At 39.5% G+C, this 20,715-nt stretch overlaps 1 long non-coding RNA gene and 1 other non-coding gene across 4 annotated transcripts in view; both read right to left on the bottom strand.

Annotated features, from left to right (window-relative positions):
• Positions 1-300: 300 nt before the first annotated feature.
• LOC131073230 (uncharacterized) overlaps positions 301-20,715 on the bottom strand; it is a 46,442-nt gene continuing 26,027 nt past the window's right edge. For all 3 annotated transcript variants that reach the window (XR_009112844.2, XR_009371495.1, XR_009371494.1), the window contains exon 6: positions 301-705. This is a non-coding gene — a long non-coding RNA (uncharacterized LOC131073230). The remainder of the gene's footprint in view (positions 706-20,715) is intronic.
• On the bottom strand, positions 15,123-15,194 carry TRNAV-AAC (transfer RNA valine (anticodon AAC)). The gene has a single exon. It is a non-coding gene; the product is annotated as a tRNA-Val (tRNA).

The raw sequence follows: 20,715 nt of genomic DNA, 5'->3' as shown, positions 1-20,715 counted from the left end.
TCCCCAAAATTTACCACAATGTTGGGACAAACATATACTAATAAAATATACAACAAAGTGCTAAAAATGACCAGAATCTACAGCCAAACATGCAAAAACAATTATGAAAATTTCCCTTGCTACAGCTTCTTTCTCTTCAAAATCAGTACGAAAATACCAAAAATATATGCTAAACAATAACATGCACTTCACCAGCAAGCTTGAATTGATTAGTATAGATATGATGAATACAATATTATAAATTAATAAAAACACCAATTACAACTGATATATAGAACTACATCAAGTCCCTCTAAAGCTAGAGCTCATTGCATCATTAAATTTGCAAATAGCATATTGAAAAAACTAAAAAAATGCAAAGAGTCTTGAAGTGCAAATGCAACCTCTATATGAGATTGCTCTGAGGAAACTAAAGGGCTTTTTTCCTCTAATTTCAGCATCCAAGGGGTTTCCTCCTCTAATGGATGTATGAGCACAAGTGCTCAAATAATTTCCACATAGTTTTGGTATAGAGAAATTGGATGCCAACACTGAGCAATTCTCTGTCAATAAAGAGATTGATGAAAGCCAACTTGGGCGCCCAAATTCCAATGCCTCGCTATTTAAAAATAAAATCAAATAATAATTTCCCTCCAGTGATGATCACCCTTCATGACCATTACAAGATTTCCACCTAAAATTAGACAACTACTACCTGCAAGCAAGCTGTCATAAAAACTGTCAAAGAATCTACTAATAATAGGCTGCCACATGATAGAAATCCCATGCCCCATTTTAGATTTCCAACACAAACAATTAATAGAATATATTCAATACTCAATTTAACACCAAACATAGAAATTATTTTTTTTGTGGAGTGCAAAATAATAAATATTGAATAAAATTATTTCCCTTTCTCCTTTTCTATGTCCACAAAAAATATTGAAGTGGGCATTTTGTCCACAAAAATATAATTGGAGATGAGACATGACGATACTGATATTCCGTTATGCTCTTAATTTTTAATGGACCTTTGTTGTCTCTGTCATGCCATAAACCAACATTGACTGTGATAGTGTGATGTATGAGCAAAAGGAAAACTAACACAAATGCAGTCCATGTCCATCTGGCAATTCTCCATAATTCCCAACTAAAATTGTCCTCATCAAGATAGAATCCCAAATAAAACAGAAAATAGTGTGGATTGATACAGATTTATTAGATTGTTTAGGTTGAATTTGTTTGTAGTTGACAATGTTTACAATGATAAAGCAACCAGTTTACAAGCTCCTAAACTCTTTTTTGCATGCTTTAATGGTGGAATTTAATCCTCGAAATGGGTATAATAGTCAGTCTTTCTATCTATAACTATAATGAATTCATTATAGGTTTGATGAAACAAGGTTTTACTGTTGCTCAAAAGTCAAATCAATTTATATTTTATCATTTGTCTTTCTGTTACAGATTGAAATATTTTAGGAGGGGGAAGACAAGGTTTAAATTCACTATGGAAGTATTGTGACCATGTTGCAAGGTTGGAGGCGTTGGGTGGCACCAGTGTCACAAGACTCATCTTGACTAGCCCAAACTCTATGAATCCTAGGGCGAGCCACAATAAATAAGTCCTAAGGACTTGAGACTCGGTTTTGAGTCGCTAGACCCGGCAAGTCCCACTGGCAAGACTCAGCCACAGCAATTGGGTCAAAAAACAATATAAAAACACAAAAAACACTTAAACAAAAACATATAAAGTTATCTCCTTCACCCTAAAAAGCCATTTATTTTGTTTGCAAACATGAGGAGAGGAAAACTACTTTTCAAGCAAAAATTGTATGTCATTGGAATGAAAACTAGCAAATTAATTGAGGACAAAACAATGAAGATTATTTGTTAGGTTTGTAGCTGCCATTGACATATCTAGAGGAGCTTAAGAAGGATTTTGAAGAGACCACTAGTAATTTGGAGCTATTTCTCTTCATTTTGGAGTAAATTTGAAGAGATAAGGCTGCAAATCCTAATTGTTCTTACTTTTTCTTATTTTAAAAATTTTAATTTAATTAGAAAGTGGAAACGTTAGCATTTCTTTATTTATAATTTATTGCAGCCAAATATTCATTTATAATTTGATCCAAATATTCAAACACAATGTCTACCCCAGTTAGAAAGGATCCTTGTTGGAAACATGGCATTTGGGGCCAAAAAAGTGTTAAAGTAATTTATTACACAATTATTTATTAATTAGGTTGTTTATTACTTTTTCACTAGTTAAACTTGAGTGCTTTTTTTTTATCTAGAGTTTGCTTTTCTAGCATTAGTACTAGATTTAGTTAAGCTTAATTTAGCTCCTACTTTACATTTCTTTAGTTCTCCTAATTTTAGCATTAGGGTTTGCACCTAGGGTTTCATTCATCCTTTATAAGGATTCATTCATTCATTGTAATTGCATCTCCAATATTGTTTTGTGCAATAATAATATATAGAATTCTCTGGTTGTTATAGACCATACAATCTTTGCTTGATTTCTTGTGTGACAGGTATTTTGCTTGCAAATGAATCTTGGCTCCTGTCATTGATCATCAACTTCTACATGGTATCAGAGCATATCCATCAAGTTCCTGTCCACATGCTTGAGGAATCCAACCTTGACTAATTATTTTGTACCATTTGGGCTCCTTTTGGGAATACATGTAAATCGAGTCTCTATTTGTATTGAGGGTTTCTGTTTTTGTACCATTTTGGAGATTATATTGAGTAGATCATGTATAAGAGTTGTAGATGTAAATATTGTGGGAGCAATCAGCATGGGCATGAAATGTGTCCTAATTTCTCACATAATGCGTTTCAACTCTTGCTTGAGAGTGCATTAAAATCTCAAGTTGCTCCTTCTCCAGCTACAGAGATAGTTGTTGTACCTTCATTGATTAAGACTCTTATTCTTGTTAAGCAGGATAATTCATCAATTTGTCTTCCTGATTGGGTTTCCTATTTGACAGACATTGCTTCATTGTTTGTGGAGTCTAACATTTCAAATTTAGGAGACACATTCGAGGGTTTATCTCTCCTATTTGATGATAGTTGTGATGCACCTATTGTCACATCTTATTTGGCTTTGGAGCTTGTTCAAGATCAGTTTCCAGTGGCTTCTTGTTTGTCATCTTCCATTATGATTGAGTATGAACCTAATTGGTTCATGACATCATATTCCAAGGTCTTGGTAACACGTGAGAAAATTTCAGAGACATCATCATCGTACATTTGGATTTCGCTTCCTACAAATTCTTATCCAAAATGGGAAGTTCCTGCATTTGTACTTGGTTTATCTTCTTCCCAAGGGGAGAAATGTTGTTTGTAGACATTGGACTATGTTTTGTCTTCAAGCACTCACCATTTCTTCAGGGCATTATACATTATGGGGGGGGCTATGTAGTCTCTCTCTTTCCTTCCTATGGAGGGATACTTGATTGTATATACATGATGTATGTAATTCTTGGTGGGTATCATTGAGTCCTCCATGCATCATCTTGTTATTTTATTTTCTCTCTTTTGGAGAGGAGTTTTGTGCCACTGGATTTTCTCCATTTGTGAGAGTTGCATTGTTTTGCAATAGTTTATACATGAGTACCTTATCATGTCTAATTGTTGAGACTTATTCATGCATCATTTTGCATTCATATTAGCTCTTTAACTTATCCCTAAGTTAATCTTAAGGGGGGCTGTTGGAATAATTTAGGACACACTATCTAATTATTAGTTTAATTAGGTCTTTTATTACTTTTTCACTTAAGCTAAACTTAGGTGCTTTTTAGTTATCTAGAGTTTTATTTTCTGGCATTAGTTCTAGATGCGGTTGAGCTTAATTTAGCTCCTACTTTGCATTTCTTTCGTTCTCCTAATTTTAGCATTAGTGTTTGCACCTAGGGTTTCATTCATCCTTTATAAGCATTCATTCATTCATTTTAATTGCATCTCCAATATTGTTTTGCGCATTAATATAGAATTCTCTGGTTGTTATAGAGCATACAATCTTTGTTTGATCTCTTTTGTGTGACAAATGTTTTTCTTGCAGATGAATCTTGGCTCCTATGGTTGATCATCAACTTCTACAAAAAGGTGAAGCAATATGTGTTCATTGCAAAACGAAATTCAATGGGGGAGGTATTAATTGGTTGAAGTATCACCTTGCACACATACCATGACATGATGTTAAATCATGCATAAAAGCGTCCCCTAAAGTTTATACATGAAGTGCAAAGTGAACTAGAGACTTTTGAACAATAAAAATAATTTAAAAAAAGGCAAAGGGAAGAAATGGCAGCCATTGGCGGAGATGATGTTGCTGCAGGGTGACTTCTTATGGATAGGCACCCTCCTTGTTCTAGATATCTACTAATTGTCTTGACCTCATAATGGATGATCTTGGCAAGCTTCCTCGATCAAAACATGTATAGAACACACAAGAAATATGTCCTCAACTTTATGAAAGAGATTCACAAGAAAGAGTTGGCTTGTTCTAGAATAACCTACTTTGCAACCAATTTTATCACGTTGGAATCCTTGCTTCAGTCCATGAACGCTTTGAGACACATATTTGTGAGGAGTAGTCTACATCATCAAAGACCAATGCAAGGGTTGACATGGTTAATTAGGTTTTTGATGAGCAAAGTTTTTGGGAACCGGCCAAGGAGATTGTGAAGGTGACTTTCTTTATATTTTTGTTTGTATTTCCATTCCATTTGCTTATTTTTGTTCACACTTGTTTATGTTAATGTTTCACAATAATTATAGTTAGCAGAGCCTTTAGTTGTTCTTACACAAGTTGTTGATGGAGGAAAGCCTGTAATGGAATACATTTATGAGGGCGTGAATAGGGCAAAGGAGGCCATTAGATCTATTCACCCAAGGGTTGAGGCTAAACACTATCCCATATGGAAGATCATTGATCCATGACAACACCTTCGGTTTCATAAGATTTTACATGTAGCCACCTACTTCCTCAATCCGGCATTCCAAATTTGCCAAATTCCAAGGCTAAAGAGGAGGTGTTGAGTGGGCTCTACACAACTGTAGAATGAATGGCACCAAATTCATTAGTTGGAGAAAAGATAGTGAGATAGATATCTTCAACCTTGCACAAGAGATTAATGGCATATTTAAAAATTAAACGTTTCTCTCTTCTACCATTTTAGGTTAATAACTTAATAATGAAAGTGAATTGTGAAACTCATAGTCACATAATAGTATTGATTTTTTTTTCTCAGTGTACATGCATGGTGGGAGATGTTTGGTGCTAAGGTGCCAAATCTTCAAAAGATTGCAATTCGTGTCTTGAGCCAGCCATGTAGTGCTTCAAGATGTGAGTGTAATTGGAGTATATTTTAGCACATACACTCCAAAAAGCGCAATAGGTTGTTAGTGCAAAAGTCGAATGATCTTGTATATGCTCATTACAACCTTCGCCTCCGTCACAAATAGATCTTAAGCATTGGCTTGTCTCCTATCACTTTAGAGGAGGTTGATGCACAATTAAAGTGGACCACTGAGGTTGCCAATCATGTCTTTAGCAATGACTTGACATGAGTTGATCAGGTGGATCAAGAAGCGAAGGCAATAACTATGGCAAAGGAGGACAGAGCACGAGGAGACCCCTTGGATGTTGGTGTCACTAAGTCTTAGACATAGGCAAATATCATGGTTGCATCATCATCCAGGACCTATCTTAGATGCCCACATAGGAGGGCCAAGTTATACAAGCTCCCTTGATTCATAACTTCTGGATTTGTTTTGATATTTGTTTGGAACTTCTAATGCCATGGATTTCATATTCCATGAGTTTTGTATACATTTTGATTTGACAATATTTATATTTTATATATTTAAATGTGCTATACTTATTTCCTTGAACTAAAATTTGTGTTTTAAGGAGGTTTATTTATTAAAGGGTGCAGGAAACAAGTTTTAAATCTTTCAGAATCTATGAATTTCTTGGGATTTTCAATTTGTTGAGTCTTAGTTGTGACACGGGCAGATTTCATGGCTACATGATCATCCAAGACCTATCTTAGATGCCCACACAGGAGGGCCAAGTGATACAGGCTCCTCCAAGTCAAAGACTTCTAGCTTTTGCTTTGATATTTGTTTGGAACTTTTAATGCCATGGATTTCATGTTCCATGAGTTTTGTATACATTTTGATTTGAAAATATTTATATTTTATATATCTAAATGTTTTATACTTATTTCCTTCAGCTAAAATTTGTGTTTATTCTTATGTGATCAAAGTAGTTTCTATTTAATGAGATTATTGTGTCTTTAAAGTTTATTTATTAATGGGTGCATGAAACAAGTTTTAAATCCTTAAAAATCTATGAATTTCTCAGGTTTTTCAATTTGTCGAGTCTGGGTGCCAAGTCTGAGTCCAATTCAAATATCAGCTTGCCGAGTCCAAGTCAAGTTCGAGTCTTGTAACACTAGGTAGAACAACCACCATTACATGTAAACTTTGTCAAATGTCATGGCAGGTTACTTACACAAGGGTGAGGGCTCATTTCTTTCACATCCCTAGAAAAGGTGTCAATCCTTGTCCAGATGAGTTAAAATCATATGATGCCCTTAGGAATCAATAAAGAATTGAGGGCAAAGTGTCTCATTTGAGTTCTCAAGCTTCAAGGAAAGGGGCAACTGTACAATTTGCTTCTTGTTTTATTCTTTTTGACCATTTTTGTGTATTCAAAGAAGCTTTGTGTTGCACAAAAGTTAGTGATGCATGGGCAGCTTGGAAACAATCTACATTTTATACTACAATTGAAGTGAGAGGTATGGTCCTTGATGACCATTTTTGGGCTGATATTAAATTTATTGTGTATTTTTTTAATCCATGTCTGAGGTGATCAAATTTGTTTGGTCTATACAATGCCCTAAAGACATTTTAAAGAATCATCCTACACATTTTCAAAAAGATGTCCGTACGGAATTTCAAGGCATATTTAGATGACTAATCAATCTCTAATGGTCAAGAGAATCACTTAAGAGCACTCAGAGAGTGTATGTAACAATGCAGAAGAGCACAACTGGGACTTGTTGACGTGTTTTTTATGACTATGTCGAACACAGAATAAAGTTGCCTAACAGTCACTTCACTCTCTCTTGATCAAAGTACGATTGCATGCTAAGATTGCAGAAAGTTCAAACAATCGACTCCAAGGTTCCTTTATGCTACGGATGTGACTCAGTTGGCTGATATGTTTGCTGGTAATCCAAGGGGCCTTATGTTTGCATCATCATTTCACTTCTTTGTTGTGGCTGGAACTCCATCATCGGATATGGCAATTTTGCGATGCTACTGCTTTGAACGGACTAAAATTAACTGAAAGTAAAGGGGAAAGGGTTCAGAAGGATCTAAATCTATTCCTAAGGGCAGTGATAACAATGAATACTGCTTTGGTGGACAAATTCCAAATAAACCAAGCTCTGCTTCGCCAAGATCAACTACAACTCCACAAGAACCAGTGCACTCTTCTGGGGATGCTAGAGGATTTTCAAATCGAGAAAGTACATTTGAATACCCAAAAACGATTCAATCCAAACAACTATACACAATCGAACTTAGCACAAATTTAGGGGGCTCAGACTAACTTTATACTGCAACTTACAATCAGCAAGATGCAAAAAGTATTAACCATGGAAATTCATCAGAAACCATTACATTCTCCATTGAAATCAAAGCACTTAACTATTTCTAATCTAAGTGAGGAAGGTGAAACCATGCAAGCTTTGAAAAAAAAATTTAAGTGGACACCATCAGAGAACAATATTTCACTGTTATTATCTCAAAACTTATCGCAACAATTTCATACAAATCTCCCTCATTTTCAAATGAGGGGGGTCACCACTTTATATAGGCCTCAAGCCATGATTACATGCAAAACCCTAATTAGGGTTTCACCCTAGAAGATTCTCAACTCAAGATGAAACAAGGTGGGAATCAACAATAAATACCCCATAAAGCCCATATACAATTAATTACAATCCTTCCAAAAATAGCACCCATAAAGCATTAATTAACCATTACATTCAAAAGGCGCCCACTATGCAATGAATGTACCCTCATGCAAAAATCGCCCATGATGCCATAAATGCACCATCATCTCCTGAACGTGACGGCTGCATGCAGAAGGAATTTGCCATAATGTGATGGCTGCATGCAGAAGGAATTTGCCATAATGTGATGGCTGCATGCAAAGATATGCTTCCTTAATTTGGTGTGCGTTGACTCGCTGCCACTTGGTGAGAAAATCTTGGAGAGAGAAAACTTCAGGAGAGAAGAATTTGATCCATGAAGAATTTTCTTGAAGTTTGTTGAACTTTCCTTGCTCTGGAGGAGATTTTTGATGATTTTCCACCATCTCCTATTTTTGGGGAATTTTCCACAAATTAGGGTTCCACGGTCCAGGAGAGAGAAAATTCCCTCACGACTCCAAGTCTACCATCATTTTCAATTCGGATGATTCTTGATGCCCGAGAATGTGGATTTTTTCAAATTTTTGCCGGGAGGGGGGGGGGGGGGGGGGCGGGATTTCTTGTTCAGTTCATCCCTGATTCCTTCCTTGCCAAGAAATTGTTTTTTTTTTACCTTCAATTCATCCTGGCATGGAATTCATGTTGTGAAGGAATTCTCCTTTGGAAAGAAATTTGTTCCTTACCCTGAGGAAGGAAATTCTTCATGCCTTAGCCAATTTTCATGATTTCCAAGAACTATGTTGTGAAGGAAGGAATTTCCATCACTTAGTCAATTTTTTTTTTTTTCAAAATTTCTGTCCTTGACGCATTTCCTCTCCGAGGAAGGAATTTTTTTGAATTCTTGAAGTTTCCTTCCTAAACCTTGAACTTTCATGCCTTTGACAAATTTCTTCAATTTTCCGACTTGGGCATGGAATTCATGGCGGAATTCATCACTTCCTTGATTCTCCTTGACTTAGTCATTTCAACATTCTTTCTTTGGCGCTTTGATCATGGCTTGGGCGGGATTTCACTGTGGAGGAGGAATTTCATTGAATTGTGAATCCTCCATGACCCTTTCATTTTGGTGCCTAGCTGGAGAGTAGGGCGGAATTTCTCACTAGTGGAGGGTTCAATGAATTTGTGAATCCTCCATGCCTTCTTGATTTTGGCGCCTATCCTTCATCTTGGGCGGAATTTTGCACTGGTGGAGGATTCAATGAATTTGTGAATCCTCCATGCCTTCTTGATTTTGGCACCTGTCCTTCATCTTGGGCGGAATTTTACACTAGTGGAGGATTCAATGAATTTGTGAATCCTCAATGCCTTCTTGATTTTGGCGCCTGTCCTTCATCTTGGGCGGAATTTTGCACTGGTGGAGGATTCAATGAATTTGTGAATCCTCCATGCCTTCTTGATTTTGGCGCATGTCCTTCATCTTGGGTGGAATTTTGCACTGGTGGAGGATTTCACAATTTTTTATGCTTTCCATGTCAACTTCACTTTGGCGCCCTTGGTGAAGTATGGGTGCTAAAACCACCTAGGCAAGGATTTTCACATTCTCCACGTTCTCCATGGACTCCTTTGTTTGGCGCCCTTGGCCAAACTTGGGCGCTGAATTGACATGGGGAAGGATTTTCATGATTTTTCCCCATTCTCTTCATCGGGATATATATGAAATATAACATTTAAGTATTAAGTTTTCTTATACTTTAAGTTATATTTCATATATATATTGTTAGGATGTTTGAGAGTGGTTTCAGGTCCCTAGGAATCATAATGTAAATTATGGATTTTGGAAGATTTTTCAAGTTTTCAGACAGTCAAATTTCAGGCCATTTTCGGATCAGGATGACATTGGTGGATTGATGTGAATTTCTAGACTTGGATGATTTTGCATGTTTCGTCTTCTAGAATTCCAAACTTAACCATTTTTTTTATCCAACTTGTCTGCCTTTTGACTCTTTTGGATTTAGAAATGGTCTTCAAGAACGTTCAGTCTTCAGCGTCTTTAGAGATATTCAGCTTTCAGTGTTTTCCTGTGAAGATCTTGCCAAAAATAAATTTTCCCAAATAGTAAGTGTTTCAAAATGTCAAGGTTTAGGCAAAATAGGTTAGAAAAGCACTTACTAAAAATAAAAATTTACTAAAAATAGTAAGTTTGATTTTTGGCAAAATGACGACATTCCGGGACACTGTAAAATCCCTAAAAAATAGGAACTTTCTAAAAATAGAAAGTTGTTGTGTTTTGGCTCAAATTTTACTGGGAGGTTCCTTGAAGGGTCCTGATTCCAGTTGTATGCTTAGTTTTCCAAAACCCTAACAGAAACCCCTAAAATCTAGGACCAAAGGCAGAAACCCTAAAATTGACAAAAAGAGCCCTAGACTTCACCAAATTTACTCAAACAAAAAGCAGACTTGATCAATATGACCCCCAAACACTTGCAAAGCGGAGAGACTGACGAGACTGTCGCGAAAAAAACCAAAAAAAACAAGGCCAAAAGACCGGAAGGACCTAAAAAGTAGGGGGTCCCCCGTTTGCAATGGGGCGATGTGTGAAAACGTCACAACAGGACTCAATCTGAAGAAATCCAGATTCATAGTACCCCAAGGCAAGCTACTAGGCCACATTGTCTGCAAGGCTAGACTAAAGACGGATCTCGACAAGATAAGGGTGATCATGCAAATGGAAGCACCAAAGAATATCACACAGGTTAAGTCATCTTCGGCATGTTGGACATTATAGGAGATTTATTAAGAATTTTGCTCAAATTGCTTACCAACTAGACATACTGACAAGGAAAAGCCAACCATTTATATGGACTAAAGACCAAGAGAAATCTTTTAATGAACTGAAGACAAAGCTGATAAATTCACCAATCTTGCCATATCCAAAATAGAGTCAGGAATTCCATGTACATGTTGATGCATCAAATTTGTGATTGGAGCAACACTCACGTAAATGGGACCCCAAGGGCTAGACCATCTCATGTTTTTCTCAAGTCGGTCATTGTTGAAGGCAAAAAAGAACTACAATATGATTGAAAGGGAAGCACTCGATAAGGTGTACTCATTGTGAAAATTCAAAGAAAACCTATTGGCTACACCATTTACATTCTACATGGACCACCAACCTCTTATGTATCTGGTATTAGAAATTGGAGAGTACTTGTCCACAAGCACGTACCCAAAAGAGATGCCACCAGGAGAGAGAAGAAAGCTAGCCTGAAGAGAAAAACTTTACAACTAATAAATGAATTATCGTATAAAATGGGGTCTGACCAAGTTCTCAAGCGATGTGTTATTGATGGGATGGGGTTTGGGATAGACTAGCCTAGTCTATGCTCCTCGATCCTTTCCTTGGATCACCAGGTGTTCTAACCACACCCTAGGGTCTCTAGGACTTCCCCTGCTTGTGGAATCCCCTGACCTTGCCCAATCCACCCACCAACAACTTGAATTTCTTCTCCTAAGGTCTCACCTACTCATGAAACTCAAAGAACCCTTACTTAGGCTAATAAGGGTTTGGCTTGTCCACACCTTCTGAGGTCCTTGCAAGGATAGGACAGGTCTAAGACATAATTTTCCACCCACTCATGTGAGAGGTTTCCAACGTCCAACTCCTTACTGATTTCACTATTTTGCCTTTTTCCTACAAAATAGGGCTACAAGGAATCTGCCCAATTAGGCCTCTTATCCGAACTTTTAGGGCTCCCTCTTGCAAACGATGCACATGCTTGTGAAACTTCCTAAAAGACCTGCTATTCATTTGGCAAGGGCTCAAGGATTTTTCTGGTTTTGGGCCTCCAAGTGTTCGTACACTGCCCTAGGTGGATTTTAAGGTTTTTAAGGGTTTTAAAGAGGGTTTTTAGGCCTGCCAAGGTCACAATGTAGGTTTGATGTCCTTGCCACCTTGTCTGGATTGGTGGAAGCTCCTCCTTCATACCAATGGTACTCCACTCACCCCTCTACAACTCCTCCAAAGGGTGCCTCCTCCTCTGTCTTTCCTTGCTCTCCAAGACCTCTGCAACTTAACCCTTCCTAGTCGGGGCACTGTCCAGTCTCGCCTAGGAGTGGGTCTTTAGATGGCCTCCCTGCATCTTCAAGGGCCCTGCTTGCTTTGAAGTATTGTACAGGGTCTGCACTCTCATTCCCCATGGTTTCATGGTGATTCCACAATGGGGAATGGAGTTATGAACCCATTGACACAAACCAGTCCAAAACTGGACAGTGAGAAGCAAGTTTATAAAATATTTACAAACACACAACCTGCAAAACAAAACCTAATCTAAATGCTCAAGATGAAAGTATTTACACCATACAAGACTCCCCACACAATTTTGCTCGAAAATCAATCCATTATCATTCCTTCATTGCTCCATTAGTGCCGACTGGCAACAAAATTGCAGTCACAGTCAAGTCACTTTGCTTGGGCCGTACAACATCTGACATCCAACCCATTATCTTAGGGTTTGCAACTACTTATACTACCCTTTCCTCGGTCTGTGTGCCCATATTAGGGTTGTCCACGCTAAACTAAAGATCTTGACGTACTAGGTGGAAAAGTTGCTTGACAACTTTGAAAAGTTGTCATGCAACTTTTGAGCAACTTTCTCAATGTTGCTTTTCTTGACTCCTAGACCCACATTGGGCTAACCTAAGGACACCACCATGCTGAGAAGGACCCTAAACACCTCAGAGGCACACATACCCTCTACTTTCAAGAAAAATTCAATTTTGACTTATGACCCTAGGACCTCAACTAGGACCTAAACTAGACCCAATGAGCACATGGCTCTTATTGTATATACAATGGCTTCTTAAAAGAAGCAAGAACACAATCAAAATCAAATGGTGGGAGCCCTTTGAAGGGTGCTCCTGCACCAGTTATGCAAGAGGAAATACCAATCATATTGAAGAAAGCACATGAGGATATTGGGGGAGGACATCTAAGACCAGACACCATGACCCAAAAAGTTCTGCTGGCAGGGTTGCGGTGGCCAATAATACACACACCCGAGAGTGGATGGTACTGGTAGGATGCGACAACAGCCAAAAAATGGGCAATTTCTTGCACAACAAAACCTAAGGTTTCAAAACTCAAAAATCACCCAACAGTGATCGACAATGCATATTGATTAGAAGGAATTAGAAAATTTGATTAGGAATTCCTATTGTACTTGCCAAACAAAAGTGAAATTGGATTTTTGAAGCCTATATTTTGGTTGCATGCCCAAGAAATGAAATGCAATCTTTCAAAAGCAAATACATAGTAGTGTGCAGGCAACATACAAAAATTTCACGTGTTTTATTTCCTGAAATCGCACCAATGTACAAGCACTTCTTTGGGTATGGGCACATATTTTCGAAGCGTAAATAAGCACAACAATTATGTGATGGAACTTAAGAACTCTTTCGTGGAAACACGCAATCGCCTGTTGTTCATTCCTTTGGTTTCTTTTATTTTCTTGTTTATTTGAAAGGACAAAGCAAAGGCACGATGCCACTATGGGTGGCTGACCCTCACAAGTACTAGCCAATTCGTTGTCACTCCTTTGCTCTGAAATCATGATACAACTTGCAAGTTTGGATATCTTTCAAACCAAATATATTGTAGGAATCATGTTTGGTTATGAATAAGACAACGTTGTGCACAACACATGAGCCTCATAAGGAGATCAAGAGGTCCAATGCACAATCACTTAAAGAAAATGATAGTTCAACCATATGCACTTGATGGTTATACAATTTCATATGAAATTGAACAATCACTTTATATGCTCGGATGATTGAAGTGGATTAATCCAAAAATTGACAGCATAACAAGGCAAGAATAGAATCTCTCGTCCACTACAAATCACAACTCCACCAAAGTTTTTCAAGGACAAGTTGCAATATGTGTATCTCCCTTCTGGATGTGTACCAAAATCAAAATATTCAAAAATTTGTAATGTTCCAAAACAAACTTTATGTGTCGATGTTGAAGGTTTCACACATCTACTACCTCAAGAGGCCTCAATACTCCATTTATTTTTGCACGAATTTATTCCAAACATTGTAGTTTATTCCAAACGTTGTATAACTTTTCATTGTGACTCAATGAATGTGAATGTTGTATATCTCTTCAATGTGACCATATGAATATGCTCGCCATGTTGTAGATAGTACTTGGCCATCTATATTAGGGTCGGTGTTCATACTTGTTATGATCATTCCACCGTAGATGGTTTTTATATTATGGGTAATGAAAGGTGTCAATTCATTACAAAATAAATAGTGTTTGTAATTAAGTAGTGTATATAATTTATTAATCATAATAAGGCTTGATTTTAATTTGTGAGGACATGAGAAAAGATGTAATTATCATTAATCTTTTTTGATGAACATAAATATTTTTAATAATTTATTTTAATTTTTATTAGTAAAAAGTTATAAAGAAAATGATAAAGCTATTTGTTGTCATTTTATGACACCCTTGGTCCATCAGAGAAAACCGATCAGAGATATGATCCATGGACCGACACTGCCCCAGTTGATCAGGGAGAAGAGCAATGGAATTAGGGATTGTGAAGTGTTGTCTTGTTTGGAGGAAGTCTTTTCCTTAGCTTCTTCTTCCCTTCCCCGGAACTCCCGAACCCCGAGGTTTCGAAGTTCCTTCCCTTTGCCGCCTCTCCTTTCTTTTTCCCCGGAACTTTGGGGTTCCAAAGCTCCTCCCTTTCCTTCCCCCTCTTCTTCTGTTCTCCGAAACTCCGAAACCCCGAGGTTCCGAAGTTCCTTTCCCTTGCCTTCCCCGGAACTTTGGAACCCCGCGGTTCCGAAGTTCCCTCCCGGTCTTCTTCCCTTCTTCGGAACTCCGAAACCCCGAGGTTCCGAAGTTCGTCCCCTTGGCCTTTTCCTTTCCCGGAACTCCGGATCCCTGAGGTTCCGAAGTCCCTTTTGTTGAGACATGGACCAGCAAGGACTTGAACCTAGGACCTTCCATACGCTGCTGGAGTGCTCTACCACTGAGCTACTGGCCCCTCTTGGACCAGTCCATCGTCGGTCCGAGTGTGGCTTATTTCCAACACCAACACCCCCCCCCCTTACGCCACACATCTCATGTGCTTGGAGCTCCTAGCCTAGACCTAGCTCTGATACCATGTTGAGACATGGACCAGCTAGGACTCGAACCTAGGACCTTCCATACGTTACTGGAGTGCTCTACCACTGAGCTACTGGCCCCTCTTGGACCAGTCCATCGTCGGTCCGGGTGTGGCTTATTTCTAACACCAACACCATAGTTTATCGATAGGATAAATTATTGAATGAGAGACTTCATTTATCTCTCATTCAATCATTTATCTTACCGAAGCTATCATGCATTAACACCTTCCTTGTTGTCCTTCTCAGTTCTCCGAAACTCCGAGGTTCCGAAGTTCCTTCCTTGTCTTCCCCACTTCGAGAACCCGAGTTCCTAAAGTCTTCCGGCTTGCAACACTTCTAGATGGCATGATCAGCACTCAAAGCTTTAAATGCTCCGACGACTTTTGTGACTTGTGCACCTTCTTTTGTGGAGCTACAGGGGTGCATTTAATGATTTTGGCAGGATTTCCATCAAGAGAGGTACAGAGCCATGCTTGTTGTGGTTACTTATGTCGTTCCTGCATGCTCTAACTTTGGAATGTCAAACAATCCACCCTTCTCAAGGTATGGCTAGGTTGCTTGCATTGGCATGCACTCCAAGACTGACATTTCCCTACACACACAAGGGTCAAGGCTTCTCTTCCTTGACCAATGGTCTCTCCTATGCGACTAGTTTTCTATATAAGGCTGTTATGCCTCATTGTAAAGGGTCCTCTCCCTGCTGGCTTGAGCTATTCTATGCTCTTTCACTTCTCCTGAAGACTTGTATATTTTTGCATTTCTACAACTATAAGTTTGGCCATTGGCCTTTGAATGAATTGAAATTATCATTCTTGCCTTCCTTCAACTTATGCATGTTGTGTATGTTTCCTTACCTTCATCATAGGTGTATGTTTTGTGGCTTTTCTCTCATATATGTTGTGTTAATTTATTTCTGAGTGTGACTTGTGGGAAATCTTCTCCCCTTTGACATTTAACAAAATTCTAACCTCCATACATGCATTGGGGTCACTCATGCAACTAAAGTTTGTGCATCTCTTGGGTATTTCAGTTGATTCTTTGTGCCATTTCGGGTGGGGAGAGGAACATCTCTAATCTTGGTGCATCGCCTCCTTTTATTTTAAGCATTTCTCTCTTCCCTTTTCCCCTGCAAGTTGTTAGGATAGGCTTAGAAGTAAAATTTGAAGTGTTGAGTTGGTTCAACACCTGCACCGGGATTGAGAAGGAAGTCGGCCTTCTCTGGAGACTCAACCCCCTTGCGCAAGGTCCCACACTTCGAGGTTGTTTCCATGTTTCACGAGGTTGCTGAGTTGATAGCTCAGCAAGGGTGCAAGCTTTTGTAACAACATTTTTTGGCACGCCCGGTGGGACAGACTTTCGATATACAAGCTAAGGATTTAGTGTTGTCCTTAGTGTCTCAGCCTTTAGAGGGAATCATCTTCCAAGCACTTGGCGACTCTGCTCAACAAGTCCAATTTCTTGTTCGTGACTGGTTCCTAACCTCGGAACCCCTAGGTTCCGAAGTTCGCAACTCCGGAATTCCAGAACCCCCAAGTTCAGAAGTGCCTAAGTCCGAAACCCCGAGGTTCCGAGATCTATGTTCACAGGTCCACTGCTTTTCAAGACTTGTTGCTGATTTCATGCCCAGAATTCATACAAGGGCGTCTTCTAGAGGTAGTTTCCAGTTCGAAGAACTCTCATCTTCAGGCACTAGAAGGCAGAGAGGTAGACCTTCATTATCACCAGTTAGGGAGGTCGAGATTGTAAACACTCAATCTCCAAGGTCTCATTCTACCCCTCCATTTACAAGACCATTACTGTCAAGGGCTCCCACCACTCATATCAACAGACCATTGTTTCACATGGCAAGAAATCAGGTTTTTGTTACCTTCAATGGAGGGAGTCCCCTTATTTTGACTCAATGGAATGATATACTTGTGGCTGTGTTAAGGAGTATACCATACTTCACTGGTGAAACAACTACTACCCCCATTGAGCACATTCAAGACATTGCAAACATCTGCTCCATCCATAATATCACTCAGGATGATGTTGTTGTCGACTCTTAGCCACATCTTTGAAAGGCAAAGCTTTGCAATGGTATAGAGGGTTGTCATCTAGCTCCCTTCACAATTGGGATGAATTGGGAGAGAGGTTGTGCAACCAGTTTGAAGACAAAAGTGATCACCTATCACTTGTGGAGCAATTGACTACGATCAAGAGGGCACCTCATGAGTTCATGGGAGATTTCAATTTCAGATTCCATAAGTCATGGAATAGAATTCCTTCTCTAGTGAATCCATCTCCAAATCATGCCTTCTTGTATTATCTTAGAGCTCTCAACAGCGATATAGCTATCATGGTACAATCAATGGGCAGAGCCTCTTTACCAAGCGCATATGACATAGCCATAAGGGCAGAAAATTGTTTGATTCAGGCTGGGAAGATAGCTCCAAGGCTTCCAATGCCTCTCTTCCCAGAAGCTCCTACCCAGCAACCCACCTTGGCTCCTATCACCATGGCTCCCACAGGACAATCGTCCACACCCTCTACATCCTCCAATGAACTCCATGAGGTCAAGGCTCTATTGCAAAATTTTAGCAATGAGTTGGTGACACTAAAGAGGCAACAAGCCCAACATAGCAGACCTTATCAATCACAAAATCAGAACTATCAACAGAATAGGCCACCCTTTGAAGGGCAAAACCAATGGAGCAACGCCAAGCCTTTGAATAGTGTGAACCCCACAGCTGCAAGCAACTCAAAAGCGATAGTTCCAATGCAAAATAACCTTGCCCAAGAGCAAGATTGGTGTCAACCATGCAATCAGCCACACAACCAAGGTGCATGCCAAAATGGAGCGTTTGTCCAAGCTTTAGTGGTGCAGGATGAGACAACCACCTCTGGCTAGCAATAGGATGCAAATCAACCTAGTGTTGGCACTCAGGCTTACTTGCAAGGGGATTCTACCTTTGTCAATTGGCAGGAGGCAGAATTTTGTGGTATGAACCAAACAAATGGTGAGTCTACGCTGCAATATACAAGGTCAAAGAAGAGAGCCATGGAGGCTGTCTCACTTTCAACATCAGCCCAAGCTCCAACGCCCAACATAGTTGTCCAGGATACAAGCCAAAATACCATGCAAGGGAGCAAGAGGCAGGAGGAGGCCTAGGTCGTCCAAAGAGCAAAGGTAGACCTCGTAGCCTCAAAAGGGCCTCTAAAATCAGTTGGCATTCCTTTCAATATAGTAGATCATATGAAGAAGGCCAGCCTCAATGTCACTATGTGGGAGGCCCTTTCCATCCCATCTCAAAGGGATTTTCTTAAAGAGGCACTGAAGAACGTCGACCAGTCAGGTGATGAGGCAGCAGTCAACAGAAAGGCAGTCTCCACCAGTTTGGTGCAGCCCATGGAGGAGGAAGATTCAAGCAAGATCAGCAAGCCTCCCCCTTTCTATCTCTCTTTGATCATAGGAGACAACTTAGTTCACAACTCCATGATAGATTCAAGAGCTAGTAGCTCAGTTATGCCTAAGAAGGTAGCTTCTGGATTTTTAATTAATTTAATGTGGTGGGATTCTCCGAACATGTTATGAAAGGCAGTGAAAATTAACCTTGATCTCTTTGACTTGATCTTCTTGGCATAAAATATGAACCTGTGACTAAAGGGGTGGTCCAATTGGATGGCACTTCTATTAAGACAGTTGGGGTTGTTAAAAATTTGAAGTTAAACTTGCATGCATGCCCTGGTTGCACTGTCTTGCAAGACATATCAATCATGGACCTCCCTGCCTTCTTTGTCATATGTCTATCTAGAGACTTCACCACCAAGATAGGTGGATACCTGTCTTTTGATTGGTCCCACATGCTATTTCGAACAAGGTATGGTACCAAGGTTACCATAAGGGCAGAGCCCATCGCGCAAAACCACATTGAACCCTACACCCCCAGCCCTATAAACATGAATTGCACTTTGCACGAAGAGGGGGAGGAGTGTATTGTCTGTGAGCTTGTTACTCTTTTGCCAGAGGTACCTGATTGTTTGTTGGATGAATGGGCCAGTGCTTTTCAGTTTGATCCATTAGCTGAGACTGAAGAGACTGGGCTTGGCACCTATTGTATCCATGAAGAGGATACTCCTATCCCTAACCTCATCAAGACACAAGGAGATTCAGAGGGGTTATGGAACATGTTTTTTGATGGTTCAAGAAACAAGAACGGTGTAGGTGTCGGTGTGATGCTTGTTTCTCCTGAGCAAGAGAAATATTTCTTCTCTTTTAGGCTTCAATTTGGTTGCACCAACAATGTCGTTGAGTATGAAGCCTTGATCCAAGGTCTCCAACTTGCACAAAGCAGAAAGATAGATCTTTGCAAGTATTTGGAGATAGTGAGTTGGTTGTTAACCACATCTGAGCTCAAAGTATAACAAAGAACAACCTACTCAAATCATACAAACACAGGGTTTGGGATTTGATTGAAGGATCCGAAGCCTTCAATATCCAGAGCATTTCTAGAGGTCAGAACAAGCATGCTGATAGGCTTGCAGCGGTTGATGCTCAATTCGACATACCAACGCATGTTGCAAGTGAGAAGGAACAACACATCAAGCTTGTTGTGAGGCCTATTGTCCCAGACAATCAGGTAAATTGGCAAGTGTTCGAAAGTGATCAGCAAATTGTCAACTTCTTGCAAAATGAAGCAAAATTTTTTGCTAAAAATCAATCTAAGCTGCAAGACCAGTATGGAGATCAAATCATTCAACTCAACTCCAACAAGTTGCCTAAAGGTCTAGTTATCTTGGAAGGCATTTTCAACTCGGATGATCAGTTGAAGAAGAAGATGAACTTGGTTGCAAAGAGGGGTCATTACAAACCAGTTGTTGTCGCCGAGGGTAGGTCTCTAAACTTGGGCAAGGTATGTTCCTTAACCGAACAAGAGGCCTTTGTTGAGCTTTGTCAAAAATATGATGACATAGTTGCTTGGACCTATGAAGATTTGAAGGGTTTTGACCCTAGCTTAGCCCAACATACTATAGAGCTAAACCCGGATACAAAGCTAGTTAGACAAAAGCAAAGACCAATAAACCCCAAGATTGAGCCACTAATGAGGAAGGAGTTGACCAAGCTCATAGAAGGCAATATCATCTTCTCGATCAAGCACTCCTCCTTGGCGGCCAACCTTGTCCCTGTAAGGAAGAAGAACGGGGAAATCAAATTGTGTAGACTTTAGGGACCTCAATAGAGCCTCCCTCAAGGATCACTATCCCCTTCCTTCTATGGAGCAAATTCTCCAAAAGGTCAGTGGCTCGGAAAGATTTTCATTCTTGGATGGGTATTCAAGCTACAATCAAATTTTAGTCCAAGAATCAGATCAATAAAAGATTGCATTTACTACTAAGTGGGGTACCTATGCTTATTGTAAAATGCCTTTTAGGCTAACCAATGCAGGGGCCAGGTTTCAAATAGCAATGGACATGGCTTTCAGGGGTGTATTAGCAAAGTTTGTACTTATATACCTTGACGACATAACTGTTTATTCGAAGAATGCAGATGACCATCTTGGTCATCTTGAGCAAGTGTTCATGAAATCCAGGGAGTATGGTGTGTCCCTGAACCCTAGCA

The sequence above is a fragment of the Cryptomeria japonica genome, chromosome 2 (genome assembly GCF_030272615.1).
Source record: "Cryptomeria japonica chromosome 2, Sugi_1.0, whole genome shotgun sequence".
NCBI lineage: Eukaryota > Viridiplantae > Streptophyta > Pinopsida > Cupressales > Cupressaceae > Cryptomeria > Cryptomeria japonica.
This window is presented reverse-complemented; position numbering and strand designations above follow the sequence as displayed.